This window comes from Sturnira hondurensis, unplaced genomic scaffold, assembly GCF_014824575.4.
Source record: "Sturnira hondurensis isolate 20B ecotype Veracruz unplaced genomic scaffold, ASM1482457v3 Scaffold0023451, whole genome shotgun sequence".
Taxonomy (NCBI): domain Eukaryota; kingdom Metazoa; phylum Chordata; class Mammalia; order Chiroptera; family Phyllostomidae; genus Sturnira; species Sturnira hondurensis.
In genome coordinates, this window is record NW_028096082.1 from 577,315 (window position 1) to 593,869 (window position 16,555).

The window sequence follows — 16,555 nt, forward strand, 5'->3', positions numbered from 1 at the left end:
TGTCGGGAACCGGGAACTGGGCTGCAATCCAGGCATGTGGCCTGACTGGGAATCAAACCGCAATCCTGTGGTTTGCAGGCCCTCGCTCAATCCACTGAGCTACACCAGCCAGGGCTCTTACCCATTATTCTATCTCTGTTTTTCTTGTTTGCTTTATTTGTTTTTTAGATTCAATTGCTGATAAATATGTATATATTGCCATTTTATTGTTCAGTTTTGATATTTTTCTAAACTAAGTCCCTTTAACATTTCATGTAATAATGGTTTGTGAAAGGTTTTCTTAGGCTCCGCCGAGGAAGAAATGCCAATCAGCCACAAAGTCCGGGAGTATAGAGCTTTATTGGAGTTTGCACACCAGGGCGAGATTCTAGGGTCTACAAAGTGCAGGGCCGAAGAAGCCGCCACCTGAGCAGGGAATGTGGCGGGGTTTTATTTTCATTGGCTCCCTGTGGGAGCTGGGGATTGGTCCCCTTTGAACAAAGCAGCAATATAGCATTGGTGGTTTTCCTCGGGCTCAGGTTGCTATTCGTTTTGGCAAAGCTCAGGTTGAGGTTGATATCCATTTTGGCAAAGCCTGTCGCTCCGGCACCCTGGTTTGACATCAGCCATCTTTTCCAGGTTGTAGTTCAGCTGCCATTTTGTCCTACCCCACCCATCCTGACAGTTTGGTAATGATGACAGTTTGGTAGTTTTTCCTTCTCTGGGAAGCTATTTATTTGCTCTTTGATTCTAAATGATAGCTTTGCTGGGTAGAGCAATCTTGGCTGTAGGTCCCTGCTTTTCATGACTTTAAATATTTCTTTAAAAATATATATATATTATTGATTATGCTATTATAGTTGTCCTATTTTTTTCCTCCCTTGATTCCTCTCTGGCCACACCATCCACAACCCCTTCCCCTCATTTCCCCACCTTAGTTCATGTCCATGGCTCATATATATATATATTCATTCATTCTTTGGCTACTCTAGTTCTCATACTATTCTTATCTATTCCCTGTCTATTTTGTACCTACCACTTATGCTTATTCCCTGTACCTTTTTCTTTACTCTTCCCTCTCCTCCTTCCCCCTGATAAACCCTACACATGATCTCCATTTCTGTGATTTTGTTCCTATTCTAGTTTGCTTATTTTGTTTTTGTTTTTAGGTTCAGTTGATGATAGTTGTGATTGTCATTTGTCATTTTACTATTCATATTTTTGATCATCTTTGTTTTCTTAGATAAGTTCCTTTAACATTTCATATAAGGGCTTGGTGATGATGAACTCCTTTAACCTGACCTTATCTGGGAAGCACTTTATCTGCCCTTCCATTCTAAATGATATCTTTGCTTGGTAGAGTAATCTTGGATGTAGGTCCTTGCCTTTCATCACTTGGAATACTTCTTTCCAGCTCTTTCTTGCCTGAAAGGTTTTTTTTGTTTTTGTTTTTGTTTTTTTTTTGAGAAATTAGCTGAAAGTCTTATGGATACTCCTTTGTAGGTAACTGTCTCCTTTTCTCTTGCTGCTTTTAAGATTCTCTCCTTATTTTTAATTTTGGGAAATGTAATTATGATGTGCCTTGGTGTGTGCTTCCTTGGGTCCAACCGACTTCTTTGGGACCCTCTGAGCTTCCTGGACTTCCTGGAACTCTATTTTCTCTGCCAGGTTAGGGAAGTTCTTTTCATTATGTATTCAAATAAATTTTCAATTTCTCACTTTTCTTTTCTCCTTCTGACAGCCTTGGGATTCAAATGCAGGAATGTTTAAAGTTGTCCTGGAGGTTCCTAAACCTCTCCTCTTTTTTTAAATTTTAATTCTTGTTTTTTTTTTTATTCTGTTCTGGTTAGATGTTTGTTTCTTCCTTCTGCTCCAAATCGTTAATTTGAGTCCCTTTTTCCATCCCAGTTTCCGTCCCAGCATTGTTGGTTCCCTGTACACTTTCCTTTATTGCAATTTGCATAGCCTTCACTTTGCATAGCCTTTATTTATTCCTCTATTTTGTGACCATGCTCAACTATATCTGTGAGCATCCTGCTTACCAGTGTTTTGAACTCTGCATCTGATAGATTGGCTATCTCTTCGTTGCTTAGTTGTATTTTTCCTGGAGTTTTGATCTGTTCTTTAATTTGGGCTTTGCCTGTTATGTTGTAAAGACAGAGCCTTAGGTATTTCCCAGGGCAGGGCAACCCACATGGCTGCATTGTGGCACTATATGTGGGAGGGGGGGGGCGTAAGAGGTAACAATGCTGCTTGCTTGGCACTCAGCTGGCTTTCAGTCACTTTTCCCACTACCCACAAGCAATTTGGGACCTTCTGGTGCTGATTCCCAGGTGAGTGGGTTTATGTACATTCTAGGACACTGTGGGTCTCTCCAATGAACTGTCCTGTGAGGCTGGGAGTTTCTCCCACCACCACAACCCCCACAGGTTTTTTCAGTCAGAGGTTTTGAGGCTTTATTTTCCCATGCTGGAATCCTGGGTTGTGCCATCTGTTTTGCTCCACAGTTCTTCCTCCCAGTTTATCTGCATGCAAATGTGGAACCACCCACTCTGCTAGCCACTGTCTTGCTTTGAGTCCTCTCCACCCTAGCTGCCTGTCTCTGCCCCTCCTACCAGTTTGAGTGAATGTTTCTTCTTTAATTCCTTAGTTGCCAGGCTTCCATACGGTTCAGTTTTCCGGCAGTTCTGATTATTTTTTGTTTTTAAATTTGTTGTTATCCTTCTTTTGGTTGTGTGAGGAGGCAAACTGTATCTACCCACTCCTCCTTCTTGGCCAAAAGTCCTTTTTGAATATTTCTTCTCAATCCTTTTAACCTGAAATGTTTCTTTTGAGAAATCAGCTGACTGTTATGGGAACTTCCCTATAGGTAACTAACTTCTTTTCTCTTGCTGCTTTTAAGATTCTCTCTTTACCTTTAACCTTCAGCATTTTAACTGTGATATGTCTTGGTGTGGTTCTCTTTGGGTCCAACTTGTTTGGGAATCTCTGTACTTCCTGGATTTGTATGTCTATTTATGTCTGCACATTTGGAGATATCCCAGAGTCGTCTTATACTACCTTCATTTTTTTTTGAATTCTTATTTCTTCTTTCTGATCTGAATGTTTATTTCTTCCTTATGTTCTAAATCATTGATTCGAATCCTGGCTCCCTTTCCTTTACCGTTGATTTTTTAAAATTTTAATTTAGTGTAAACTTCTTTTCTTCCTTTATGGTGTTGCCGTACTCAGTGAATTCTTTGAGCATCCTGTTCACCAGTGTTTTGAACTCTGCATGTGATAAGTTGGCTATCTCTGTTTTGTTTAGTTCTTTTTCTAGGGGTTTGTTCTGTTCTTTCATTTGGGCTATATTTATTTGTTTCCTATATTTATTTGTTTGGCAGCCTCCCCGGTTTGTTTCTGTGTATTAGGTAGAGCTGCTTTGATTCCCTGTAAAAGTCACCTGTAAATTGTGTGGTGTGGAGCCTTAGGTAATTGCCAGGGTGGGGCAACCTGCTTCACCACTTTATGGGTCTGTGTGGGGGAAGGGCTCGAAGTGGGGATTGTGCTGCTGCCTGGCTTCTTGGGGTTTACCCAGCACGTGCCCCATTTCTAGTCACTTCACCCACTCCCCATATGTGGCTGGTGACTTTTTAATGCTACTGAAGTACCCAATGAGTTCCTTGAGCACCCTAATAACCAGTGTTTTGAACTCTGCATCTGATATATTACTTATCTCCAATCACCATTTCATTTAGTTCTTTTCTGGAGTTCTGTTCTTTCATTTGGACCATTTTTTGTCTCTTCACTTTGGCAACTTCCCTGTGTTTGTTTCTGTGTATTATTAGGTAGAGCTGCTTTGACTCTCTGTCTTAGTAGTCTGGCCTTTTGTAGAAAATCCAACTGGAGCCCTGGCTGGTGTAGGTCAGTGGATTGAGTGCTGGCCCAGGAACCAAAGGGTTGCCAGTTCGATTCCCAGTAGGAGCAACTTGCGTGGGTTGCAGGCCAGGTCCCCAGTAGGAGGCACACCAGAGGCAACCACACATTGATGGTTCTTTCCCTCTCTTTGTCACTCCATTCCCTTCTCTCTAAAAGTCAATAAATGAAATCTTGAAACAAAAAGTAAACTGGTGAATTGGATGGGATACAACTTAGGTGATTGCCAGGGTGGGGCAACCTGAGTCACCACTCTGTACCTTTGTGTGGGGTAGAGCTCAGAGAGGGAACAATGCCACTGCCTGGCCTCTGAGGTTTTGTATGAGGGCTGTCTCCTGGCATTTGCCCTGATACCAGTCACTTCCAATTTCTCCTTATATGTCACCACTGGTGTCCTTTGAACTGCTGCCCCCTGTTGAAGCTCAGAGGGAGTGAGACGGCATAAGCCCTAAGTTTGTTGTTTGCCCTTTAAGAAGAGACTCCTGAGAATCCTTTAAGAAGAAACTACTGAGAATTCTTTTCACTACCCCACTGGTTTTTGCAGCCAGAAGTTTTAGGGACATATCTTACTGGCACTGGAAACCTGAGCTGAATCGTCTGGTGTAGGGCTGGGATCCCTCACTTCTAAAGTATCCTTCCCGATTTTTATCTACCACATATGGGTATGGCATTGCCCCTTCCATGTCTCCACAGCTCTCAGCACCTCTCTGCATCTCTACCTCTGCATGTCCACACCTCTCCATGCCTTTCTGTGTCTCTGCCTCTCCTACCCATCTGGATGAATGTGGCTTCTTTGGTTGTTGGACTTCCATACAGCTCAATTTTCTGATGATTCTAAGTGATATGTTTTTTTGCAGTACAGTTGTAATCTTTGCTGTGGTTGTGCGAGGAGTGTTTACCTATGTCTCCATCTTGACTGGAAGTTGAAACTTGCATTTTAGAACATGGCCCAAATAAGAGTTGTTAGTGAAGACCAGATGCTTACATCTCAAAGGTACAGGGAAAGAAATGCAAGGCTCTTCTAGAAAGACTTTGGTTTCATAAAGCCAATTGTTTCTAAGCCTTTTAAGATGACTAGAGGTTTGGGGAAGGTAAGAAGAATTGGTGGGCTTTGAATTGTTCCTGGAGCCACACTTCTGACCCTGTCAGTACTTCATTGTAAAACAAGAACAGTTATTTATAATATATCAAGAATTGAGTTGTAACCTAAATGTTGGCAAAAAACTAATAAATCAATTCATTCATTTTTTGAATTTTAAAAAAATCTTAGCACATTTTTCCTTTTAGATTCTGTAGTAGAGGAAGGATAATAAGGCAGCAGCTGTGAGTGTAGTGTAGCAAATACAGGAGGACCTTGTTTATAGGTAGTACACAGTTTAGGGTCATCTCTGAAAGCCATAAAGCTTTGGCTATATGAAACCATCCATTTTCCTTGGGAACAGCAGCCAGGGTTCCAGTTGGCTTTTCTACAAAAGGCCAGACTACTAAGACAGAGAGTCAAAGCAGCTCTACCTAATAATACACAGAAACAAACACAGGGAAGTTGCCAAAGTGAAGAGACAAAAAATGGTCCAAATGAAAGAACAGAACTCCAGAAAAGAACTAAATGAAATGGTGATTGGAGATAAGTAATATATCAGATGCAGAGTTCAAAACACTGGTTATTAGGATGCTCAAGGAACTCATTGGGTACTTCAGTAGCAAAAGGATAGTTGTCTAGTTGTAAGACAGTAATAAAATTAGTGGTGCCATTGACTGGCTAAAACTCTCTGTCACCCAATTTATATTGGGGCTAGGGTGTTTAAAAAGATTAGCCTCATTTTCTTGAGGAGCTCTGGGTCAAATTTCTCCCAGTTGGCAAATATGCATGATAAATGGGTATTTCAAGGCTCTGTGGATTACAGGCTGGTTGCCTTGCCACCCAGGAGGCGTGAAGGTGTGGAGGAGTATGGAGTGCTTACCCCATGCTCTGAGGGCAGCCTTACCAATGGTGACTGCTAGGTTGTCCCTGAGGCTTTCATGGAAGTTATTAGACTTGTCAAAATTTTATTTTTTCCCATAAGATGGCTCTAGTAGCACTTAGTTGTCTTTAACTTCATTCAAAACAATTTTTTAGATTGTATTGTGACTGCTGTCATATCAGCATTCATTTTTTAAAAACTGATCAGAATTGGTGAATTTTCCTGTGTAGCCATTTTAATATTGAAGATGGAAGAAGAAAATATGCAATATTTTTGGCTTATTATACTTTATTACTTCAAAAAATGTAAAAGTGCAACTGAAAGGCAAAAAAAGATTTTTGCCATGTATGCAGAATTGAATGTGTCAAAAGTGGTCTGTGAAGTTTCGTGCTGGAGATTGCTTTCTGGACAATGCTGCAGGGTTGGGTAGACCAATTGAAGTTGGTAGTGATCAAATTGAGACATTAATTGAGAACAATCAACCTTATACCACGTGGGAGATTGCTGACATTTTCAAAATATCCAAACCAATAAAGTTGGTGAAAATGAGAAATGTGTCTTTTATTTTACAAAGAAAAAGCAGACATTTTGGCCTACCCAATAATAATGAAGAAAATATTTAGAAGAGTGTAGAAGGATTTTAGGATGGTCCCTTTCTCCAGTTTCGGGGTCTTCGGGAGTATGCAGTTAAAGGTGTTTTAAAAGACAGGGCAGTTAGGAGGCTCAGAGAATATCACTTGTGACCTTCATACATTAGCTGGGCTTGCCAGACAGAGACAGCACCCCAGGCCCAAGAGTTAAATACTGTTGACCTTCTCTAGAAATATTATAAATTTGCAGGTGCCCAAAGATATGAGAGGATGCAGGAGTAATAGGAAAAACTTGCCCCTAGGAGTGAAGGAAGAGAGCTCCATTTTGGCTACCTTAAGTCAATATCACTTCTAGGTAAATCTTTCCATTTCTGTAAGTACTTGCAAGTGAAGGCTTTCTATTAATTGTATATCTGCAAGAGTATTAAAGTGGGCTTGGGCCTGAATATTTCTGGCATTGAAGGCATAATCCCCCACATTCATTTTAGTTTTTAAAAATGTTTTCTTGTTTATACTATTATAGTTTTTCTATTTTTCACCTTTTCCCCTCCACACAGCCCACACCCACTTCCATAGTCGATTCACACTGTTGCCCATGTCCATGTATCCTTCATGAGAGTTCTTTAATCCCTTCACCATCTTTTCATCAGTCTCCATCTTTCCCCTCTCCACTCTCCATTTACTGTTGTCAGTCTATTTCATGATTCAATGCTTTGGGTTTTATTTAGATCATATAATATTTGCCTTTCACTAACTGGCGTATTTCACTTACTGTAATAGTCTCCAGTTCCATTCATGCTGTGGCAAAGGTGAGAATTCCTACTTTTTAATGCTGTATAGTTTTCCATTGTGTAAATGTACCAAAGCTTTTTTTATCCACTCACTTAATGATGAGTACTTAGGCTGTTTCCAAATCTTGCCTATTTTAATTAGTGCTGCTACGAACATAGGGATTCACAGATTCTTTTGAATTGATGTTTCAGTATTCTTAGGGTCTATTCCTAAAGTGGAATGACTGGATCAAAAGGCAATTCCATTTTTAATTTTTTTAGAAAAGTCCATGTTGTTTTCCACATTGGTTGCACCAGTTTGCTTTCCCACCTACAGTGCACTAAGGTTCCTTTTTCTCCACATCCTTGCCAGCACTTGTTGTTTGTTGATTTGTTTATGGTGCCTATTCTGACTGGTGTGAAGTGGTATCTAATTGTGGTTTTAATTTGTATTTCTCTTATGGCTGTGATGTTGAGCATTTCTTTGTATGTCTATGAGCCACCTTATGTCCTCCTCCGAGAAATGTCAATTCAGGTCCTTTGCCCATTTGTAATTGATTGTTTGTCTTCTGATGTTGAGTCATATGAGTTCTTTATATATTTTGGAGATTAAACCCTTGTCCAATGTATCATTGGCAAATATGTTCTCCCATATAATTGGTTCCCTTTCATTTTGCTGATGTTTTCTGTAGCTGTGCAGAAGCTTTTTAATATGATGAAGTCCCATTTGTTTATTTTATTCTTTATTTCCATCACTCTAGGAGGTATACTGGCAAAAATATTGCTATGTGAGATATCTGAAATTTTACTGCCTACATTTTCTGCTAGGAATTTTATGCTATCATGACTTATGTTTAAGTCTTTTATTCATTTTGAGCTTATTCTATTCTAGTGTATGGTATACATTGGTGGTCTGGTTTTATTTTTTTAATGTACCACTCTTGTTCTCCCCAAACCATTACTTCATGGTAAGCTCTTACCCCTTTTATCAAATATTAATTGATCATAAAGACATGGGTTTATTTCTGGGCTCTCTATTCTGTTCTGTTGTTATGTATCTTTTCTTATACCAGTATCAGACTGTTTGATTAGAGTGGGTTTGTAGTGTAGTTTTATATCAGGTATTGGGATCTCTTCAACTTTCTTTTTCAAGACTGCTGAGGCTCTTCAGGGTCTTTTGAGTTCCATATACATTTCTGAAATATTTGTTCTCGATCTGTGAAATATGCCATTGGTATTTTTCACAGAAATTGAGTCTATAGATAGCTTTGGGTAGTATGAACATTTTAATGATGTTAATTCTTCCAATCCATGAATGTGGTATATACTGCCATTTATTTGTATCTTACTCAATTTATTTCTTTGGTGTTCTATAGTTTTCTGAGTACAACTCTTTTACTTACTTGCTTAAGTTTGTTCCTAGGTACTATGTTTGGTGCTATAGTAAATAGGATTTTTTTCTTGGTTTCTTTTTTTTGATAGTTCATTACTGGTGTACAAAAATACCATCAATTTCTGAATATTGACTTTTTAATCTGCTACTTTGGTGAATTAATACATTAAGTCAAGTAGTTTTTTTAGTGGAGCCTATAGTCTTTTCTATGTATACTATTATGTAACCTGCAAATAATGACAGTTTTACTCCCTCCTTTCCAATTTGGATGCATTTTCTTTTTCTTGTTTGATTGCTGTGGATAGGACTTCCAGTACTATGTTCAGTAGGAGTGGTGAAAGTAGACACTCTTGTCTTTTTCCTGATCTTAAGGGAAAGATTTTTAGTTTTTTTCCCATTGAATATGATGTTGGCAGTAGGTTTCTCATACATGGCCTTCATTATGTTGAAGTATGCTTCCTCTACTCCCACTTTGCTGGGTGTTTTTATCATAAATAGATTCTGAATTTTATCAAATGCTTTTCCTGTATCTATTGATATGATCATGTGATTTTTGTTTTTTGTTTATGTATTGTATCACACTTATTGATTTGCAGATATTCTACCATCATTGCATCGCTGGAATAAATCACACTTGCTCGTGGTGTATGATTGTAGTAATGTATCGATCGATATAGTTTGGCAATATTTTGTTGAGGATTTTAGTGTATATGTTCATCAGAGATATTGGCTTGCAGTTTTCTTTCTTTGTTTCTTCGGAATTAGGATGATGCTGGCATCATAAAGATTTTGGGAATCTTCCCTCTTCTTGGATTTTTTGGAATAGTCTGTGAAGGATAGGAGTTAGCGCTTCCTTAAATGCTTTGCAAAATTCTCCTGTGAAACTGTCTGGTCTAGGGCTTTTATGTGTTCGGAGGTTTTTGATTACTGCTTTGACTTCATCTGCTGTTATTCGTCTGTCAGGCTTTTTGCTTCTTCTTTATTCAGTTTTGGGAGATTACATTTTTTAGAAATTTGTCCATTTTACCCTGGTTTTCAAATTTCTTTGCATATTGTTGTTCATAGTAATTTCCTACAATCATTTCTAGCTCTGTGGTATCAGTTGTAATCTCTTGTCTTTAATTTCTGATTTTGTTTATTTGGGCCCTCTCTCTTTTTTTCTTCATGAGTCTGCTTAAAGGAATGTCAGTTTTATTTATCTTTTCAAGAACCAGCTCCTGGATTCATTGATCCTTTGGATTGTTGCTTTAATCTCTATGTCATTTAATTCTCTGATCTTGGTTATTTCTTTCCTTCTACTCTCTCTGGGCTTTGTTTGTGGTTGTTCCTATAGTTCTTGTAGATGTAGGGTTAGATTGTTTATTTGAAATGTTTCTATCTTTCTTAGGTAGGTCTGTATTGCTATGAACTTCCCTCTCAGGGCTGCTTTTGAGGTGTCCCATAAGTTTTGGGCTATTTTATGTTAATTTTCTTTTGTTTCCAGGAAATTTTATTTCTTCCTTGATCTTTTTTTCCCCATTTTTTAAATTTAATTATTGTTCAAGTACAGTTTTCTGTCTTTTACTCCCATCCCAGCCCACCCCCCCAGTGCTCCCCACCTCCCTCCCATTTCCACCCCCCTTAGTTGTTGTCCATGTGTCCTTTATACTAGTTCCTGTAAATCCTTCCCCTTTTTCCCCTGAAATTCCCTCCCCTCTCCCCTCTGGTTGCTGTCTCCCTGTTCTTTATTTCAGTGTCTTTGTTTTTATTTTGCTTGCTTGCTTGTTTTGTTGTTTAGCTTCCTGTTAAAGGTGACATCATATGGTATTTGTCTTTCAACACCTGGCTTATTTCACTCAGTATAATGCTTTCCAGTCCCATCCATGCTGTTGCAAAGGGTAGGACTTCCTTCTGTCTTTCTGCTGCATAGAATTCCATTGTGTGTATGTACCATAATTTTTTGATCCATTCATTTACTGATGGGCACCTAGGTTGTTTCCAGCTCTTGGCTATTGTAAATTGTGCTGCTGTGAACATTGGGGTGCATAGGTTCTTTTGGATTGGTGTTTTAGGGCTCTTATTATTGACACATTCATTGTTTAATAGCATCCTAATCGATATCTGTGAATTTGAGTGTTTTGAGTTTTTTGGGGGGAAGATTTTATTTACTTATTTTTAGAGAGAGAGGAAGGGAGGAAAAAAGAGAGAGAAAGAAACACCAATGTGTGGTTGCCTGTCACGTGGCCCCAGCTAGGGGACCTGGTCCACCACCCAGGCATATACCTGACTGGGAATCCAACTGGAGACATTTTGGTTCACAGGCTGGTGCTCAATCCACTGAGCTACACCATCCAGGTTGAGTTTTTTTGAAGTTGTTTTCCATTTTCAGTCTCTTGTGGTTGGAGAAAATGCTTGATATGATTTCAGGCATTCAATTTTCTTGAACTTGTTGAGTCTGGTTTTGTGTTCTATTATGTATTCTATCTTAGAAAATATTTCATCTGCATTTGAAAAGAATGTGTACTTTGCTTCTTTGAGATCAAAGGTTCTATATATATTAGTGAAGTCCATTTGATCTAGGGCATTGGTCAGTGCCTCAGTTATCCTTATTGATATTTTGTTTGGAAGACCTATCCATTTTTGACAGTGGGTGTTAAAATCCTTTAGTAAAAGTGTGTTGCTGTCTATATTTTTCTTGAAGTCCTCCAAAATTTTTCTTATACATTTGAGTGATTCTATGTTGGTTTGATATATGTTTATAATGTTTATATCTTCTTGATAGGTTTGTTCCTTTAGTACTATGAAGTGCCTTTCAGTGTCTCTTTTTATGACTTTTGTTTAGAAGCCTATTTTGTCTGATATAAGTATTGCTACTCCAGCATTTATTTTCCCATGTATATGCTTGGAATATTTTCTTTCCAACCCTTCACTTTCAGTCTGGCTAGGTCTTTTTTTCTGAGGTGGGTCTCTTGCAGGCAGCATGTGTGCAGGTCGTGTTTTCTTATCCATTCAACTACCATATGTCTTTTGATTGGAGCATTTAATCCATTAATATTTAAGGTTATTAGTGATAGGTATTTATCCATTTCCCCCCTTTGTGCCTGTGCTCCTCTCTCTCTCTCTCTCTTCCTTCCTCTTCTTACAGAAGTCTCTTTAGCATATCTTGCTATGCTAGTTTGGTGGAGGTGTATTCTTTCAGCCTTCTTTTATCTGGGAAACTCCTTATTTGGCCTCCATTTTAATTGAGAGCCTTCCTGGGTAGACCAGTCTTAGGTGAAGATATTTGCTTTTCATTATTTGGAATATTTTTTGCCATTCTCTCCTGGCCTGTAATGTTTCTGTTGAGAAACCATTTTCTAGTCTTATTGGAGCTCCCTGTATATTCCTTCTGGTTTCTTCTTTGGTGCTTTTAAGATTCTCTCATTGCCTTTAAAACTTGGTATTTTAATTACGATGTGTCTTGGAGTAGGATTCTTTGGGTTCATCTTGATTGGGAGCCTTTGTGCTTCCTGCACTTGTGTGGTTTTTCCCCTCTCCAGGTTCAGAAAGTTTTCTGTCTTTACTTTTTCAAACAGAGTTTCTATCCCTTGCTTCTTTTCTTCTCCTTCTAGTATTCTTGTGATTGGAATATTGTTGCATTGCATGTTGTCCTGCAGTTCCCTTTAAGCTATCTTTAGATTTTTTTAGTCTTTTTTTTTTCCATGCAGCTGCTCTACCTGGGTGTATCCTTGTACCCTGACTTCCAGCTGACTAATTTGTTTCTGTGCTTCATCCAGCCTGCTTCTAATTTCTTCTAGTGCATTTTCCCCCCAGAAATTGTATTCTTTACTTTTTCCTGGTGTTTGTTTATAGTTTCTATTTCCTTTTTTATACTATTGTAGTTCTCATTCAGTTTCTTATAGTTTTCTGTGAGTTTCTTATAATCATTCTTTTGAATTCTGTATCTAATAGTTTGCTTACCTCCATTTCTTTTAGCTCATTTAGTGGAGTGTCTTCCATTCCTTTTGACTGCAGGTTCTTTCTTTGTCTCTCCATTTTAGATGACTCTTTTTGTTTGTTTCTATGCTTCCTGATGTTCTGCATTGCTAGCTGTCTTTTTAGAGTGAAATTTTATGGTAAAAGTTTTATGGGATTTGGTGGTGTGGTCTCTTTGATCTCCTTGTCTGGATATTCTAGGGTTGCCCTTTCTTCTGTTTGTGTGGGCTCTCTTGTACTTGCGTTTTACCTGTTGATGGTTCCTTTGTTGATGGGTTCTCTCCTCTAACAGGTTTACTGGTGTTCACATCTCCTACCTTATCTTGTATGTGATCACAGGCAGGGTGAGGGCAAAATGATTAAGACAGTGTGGGAATATTCTATGGGATTTAAAGTACCAAAAAGCAGAGAACAAATAGGGGTTCCTTTGGAGAAGTACAGCAATAACCATGATATTTTACCCAAGTATCCACTTTTTAAATAAAAGGTTAAAAAGGGGATAAGGCTGTTATTAGAGGGGAGAAGGAATGCAAGCTGAATCCAGAAAACAGAGCACTTGTGTGAGGTTAGATGTTTTATATATAGTGAGAGTAAGGATAGAAAGTAGGCATAGTGTGCAATGGAATAGAATTAACCACCACAGTAATAAAGCTCAGGAAGATAGTGAGACGGGCCAAGACCAGGGAGGGGTGCTGTGTAGTGTTTACAATGATATGAAACAACAATTATTTACAACAATACAGGAGCAACAAGAATATGATATATGACCATATCACATACACAACATTCATATATGATCTTAATAAAAGAATAGAAAATAAAAAAACAAGAGTAGTGCATTATTGGAATATGAGTAAAATGAAAGAAGAAAAATTCAAATGCAGAATAATAGAGAGCCCTGGCCGGTGTGGCTCAGTGGATTGAGCACCAGCCTACAAACCAAAGTGTCGCTAGTTGGATTCCCAGTCAGGCACATGCCTGGGTTGCAGGCCAGGTCCCCAGTGAGAGCTCATGAGAGACAGCCACACATTGATGTTTCTCTCCTCTTTCTCCCTCCCTTCCCCTCTCTCTAGAAATAAATACATAAAATACATTAAAAAAAGACAAAAGAGAGAACAATGAAAACCAGTCAAACAATGCAACTAAACAAAGAAAACTAAAACAAAGGAAGATAAATAAATAAATAAAAATAATAATATAAAAGAAATTAACAAAAATAATAAAAGTAAACAATAAAGTTTAAGTTCTATAGGATAGGAAAGTGAAATTTGTCTCAGCTTCTCAGTTATTGGTGTTAGCCTTGTGATCCCTCTCTGTATCTGTCTGTGGTCTTTCCATAGTTCCAGGTCTTATTATCTCATAGTTAGGAGGGAAAGAAAACTTCTTGGTGACTTAAACCCTCTAAGGGACTAAGGGAGTTCTGTTGGTCTTTCTGTATGACAAAGGCAGCAGAAGCATCCTCTTCTTCACTTCACTTTTTCCTTTCCTGTGGTTTTACAAAGATGGGGACTAAGTCTGGGCTGCAATATTGGCAGGTGACCAGCCTCCAGCCCAGGTCCTCCATGTGCTTCCTGGCCCCCACTGCCCATCCATGCTATGCCAGGACCTTTAATCTACTAGTGGTGCCTCCCATAACGTTCACTGATTAGGAGCAACTTGCACCCCACCTCCTCCCTCTTTGCTGGCCTGGTGCTATGCATTCTCAAAATCCCCACAGGGCAGTTTAGTCACCCTATTAAATTAAGTCTCTCTGGGGACTGCTACCCCTCTGAGCCCCTGCTGCCCCACTTTGATCAGTTTATGTGGTGCCCTGATTTGGAGCAAATTTCACCCCTTCTCTCTCTTCTGCCGCTGCCCGCAGCAGCAAGGGTGGATCGAGAGGTGAGGCGGTGGACTAAAGAATGGAGAGGACCATAGCTCTGCTGGCAAATGGCAACTTTGTTCAAGGAACTGCTGGCTTATATGCAGAACTACAGTGGCCTGAGAACAATGCTGTTTTACAAAAGCTTGTACATTCCCGAAAGCTATCAAGAGGGCAAGATGTTCTCACATCCTGAGAACATTAGCCCACAGATAGCAGTGTCCTCAAGATTATCACTTCCTTGGAACATGACGCACATGCCAAGACCTTGTTCTTTCCTTCAAGGCTGAGAAGGAGAAGGTCCGGAAGATGTCAAGATACCCGCCGGCTCCAGGGACCAGAAACCAAGTCCTGCCACCATTTTCACAGTGGGGGCTCTGTCCTTGGTTCCCTGTGGCCTGGCGGGCTCCCACACTCTTCACTGACCCAGCCACTGCAGGAGAGTTCCTTAGACAGAACTGAGAGCCTCTTTTTGAGTTAAGTCCTCTTTGTACCAGCTATACTTAATAAGCTCCTGGCTTCTCATACAGCCCAACTCCCTGACCTGTCCAGAGACTATCGGGGTCAGGGTCCATCACGGCCCAACTCTTGTCCCATCTCCAAGTTTAACCTGCTCCCCAATTTTTCCGATAATGTCCTAGCTGGTGACCGTATTCCCAGCGGTAAAACAGTGCCTCTATGTGTCTCCCACTGCATCATTTTTCCCTCCAGTGACTTCAAGCACCCGGTCTCTCCTGGTGTGGGGCAGCCTTCACTGCTCTGGTAGGCGAGGGAGCTTTGGAGTTACAATAGCTGAGGTGGCTCTCCTCTAAAGCTCCTGCAGCAGCCACTGACCCCGGTGCCAGGCTTCAGGCCAGGGACCCCAGCATCCTTGGTCCCTGCACAGGTCCTAAGAACTCTACCATCTCAATGTAATCTCCTTACCATCTATTTTTAAATTTTCTCTACAGTTTTCGCCTCCAACCTTCACGTATGCTGAGATTCCATTGGCTGTTCACTGTATTCTTCAGAAGATCTGCCCTGGCTGGTGTAGCTCAGTGGATTGAGCACAGGCCTGCGACCCAGAGGATCGAGGTTCGATTCCCAGTCAGGGCACATGCCTAGGTTGCAGGTCGGTTCCCTGAAGGCCAACTCCCAGCAGGGGATGCATGAAAGGCAACCATACATTGATGTTTCTCTTCCTCTCTCCTTCCCCTCTAAAGATAAATAAATAAATAAAATCTTAAAAAAAAAAAGAAGATCCTCTAGGTGTCCCAGCTGGGTGCACAAGGAAGTGGGTTCAGCTCCCACCTACCTCATCTCCATCTTCAGTATCTTGTAATTTTCTTTTCTTGTTGTGTTTTTACCTGGTTTCAGTATTAGGATAATGCTGGCCTCTTAAAAAAAGTTTGGGAGTCTTCCCTCTTCTTGAATTTTTTGGAGTAGTCTGAGAAAAAAAGGGGTTAATTCTTTTTTGAATGTTTGGTAAGATTCACCTGTAAAGCCATTTGGTCCAGGGCCTAGTGAGTCAGGAGTTTTTGATTACTGCTTCAATTTTACTAATTGTTATCAGTCTATTCAGGTTTTTTACTTCCCTCCATTTTGGAAGGTTATATGTTTCTAGAAATGTATCCATTTCATCCAGGTTGTCCAACTTCTTGGCATATAGTTTTTGACAGTAACTTCTTAAAATGGTTTTATTTCTCTGGTATCAGTTGTTACTTCTTCTTTTTTATATATGATTTTATTGATTTGGATTCTCTCTTTTTTTTCCTTGATGAGTCTGGTTAAAGGTTTGCCAATTTTGTTTATCTTTTCAAAGAACTAGCTCCTGCATTCATTGATTCTTTGAATTGCTTTTTTTCCTTTTATTTCTTTTTAGTCTCTGCCATTTAATTATGCTAATTAATTATCTTGATTATTTCCCTTTTGTACTTACTCTGGGCTTCATTTGTTCTTCTTTTTCTTATTCTTTTAGGTGTAGGGTTAGGTTGTTTATTAGAGTTTTTTTATCTTCTATAGGTAGGCCTGTAATGCTGTGAACTTCCCTGTCAAGACTGCACTTACTGTGTCCCATATGTTTTGGTATGTTGTGTGTTCACTTTCATTTGTTTCAAGATACTTTTTGATTTCTTCCTTGATCTCATTGTCAA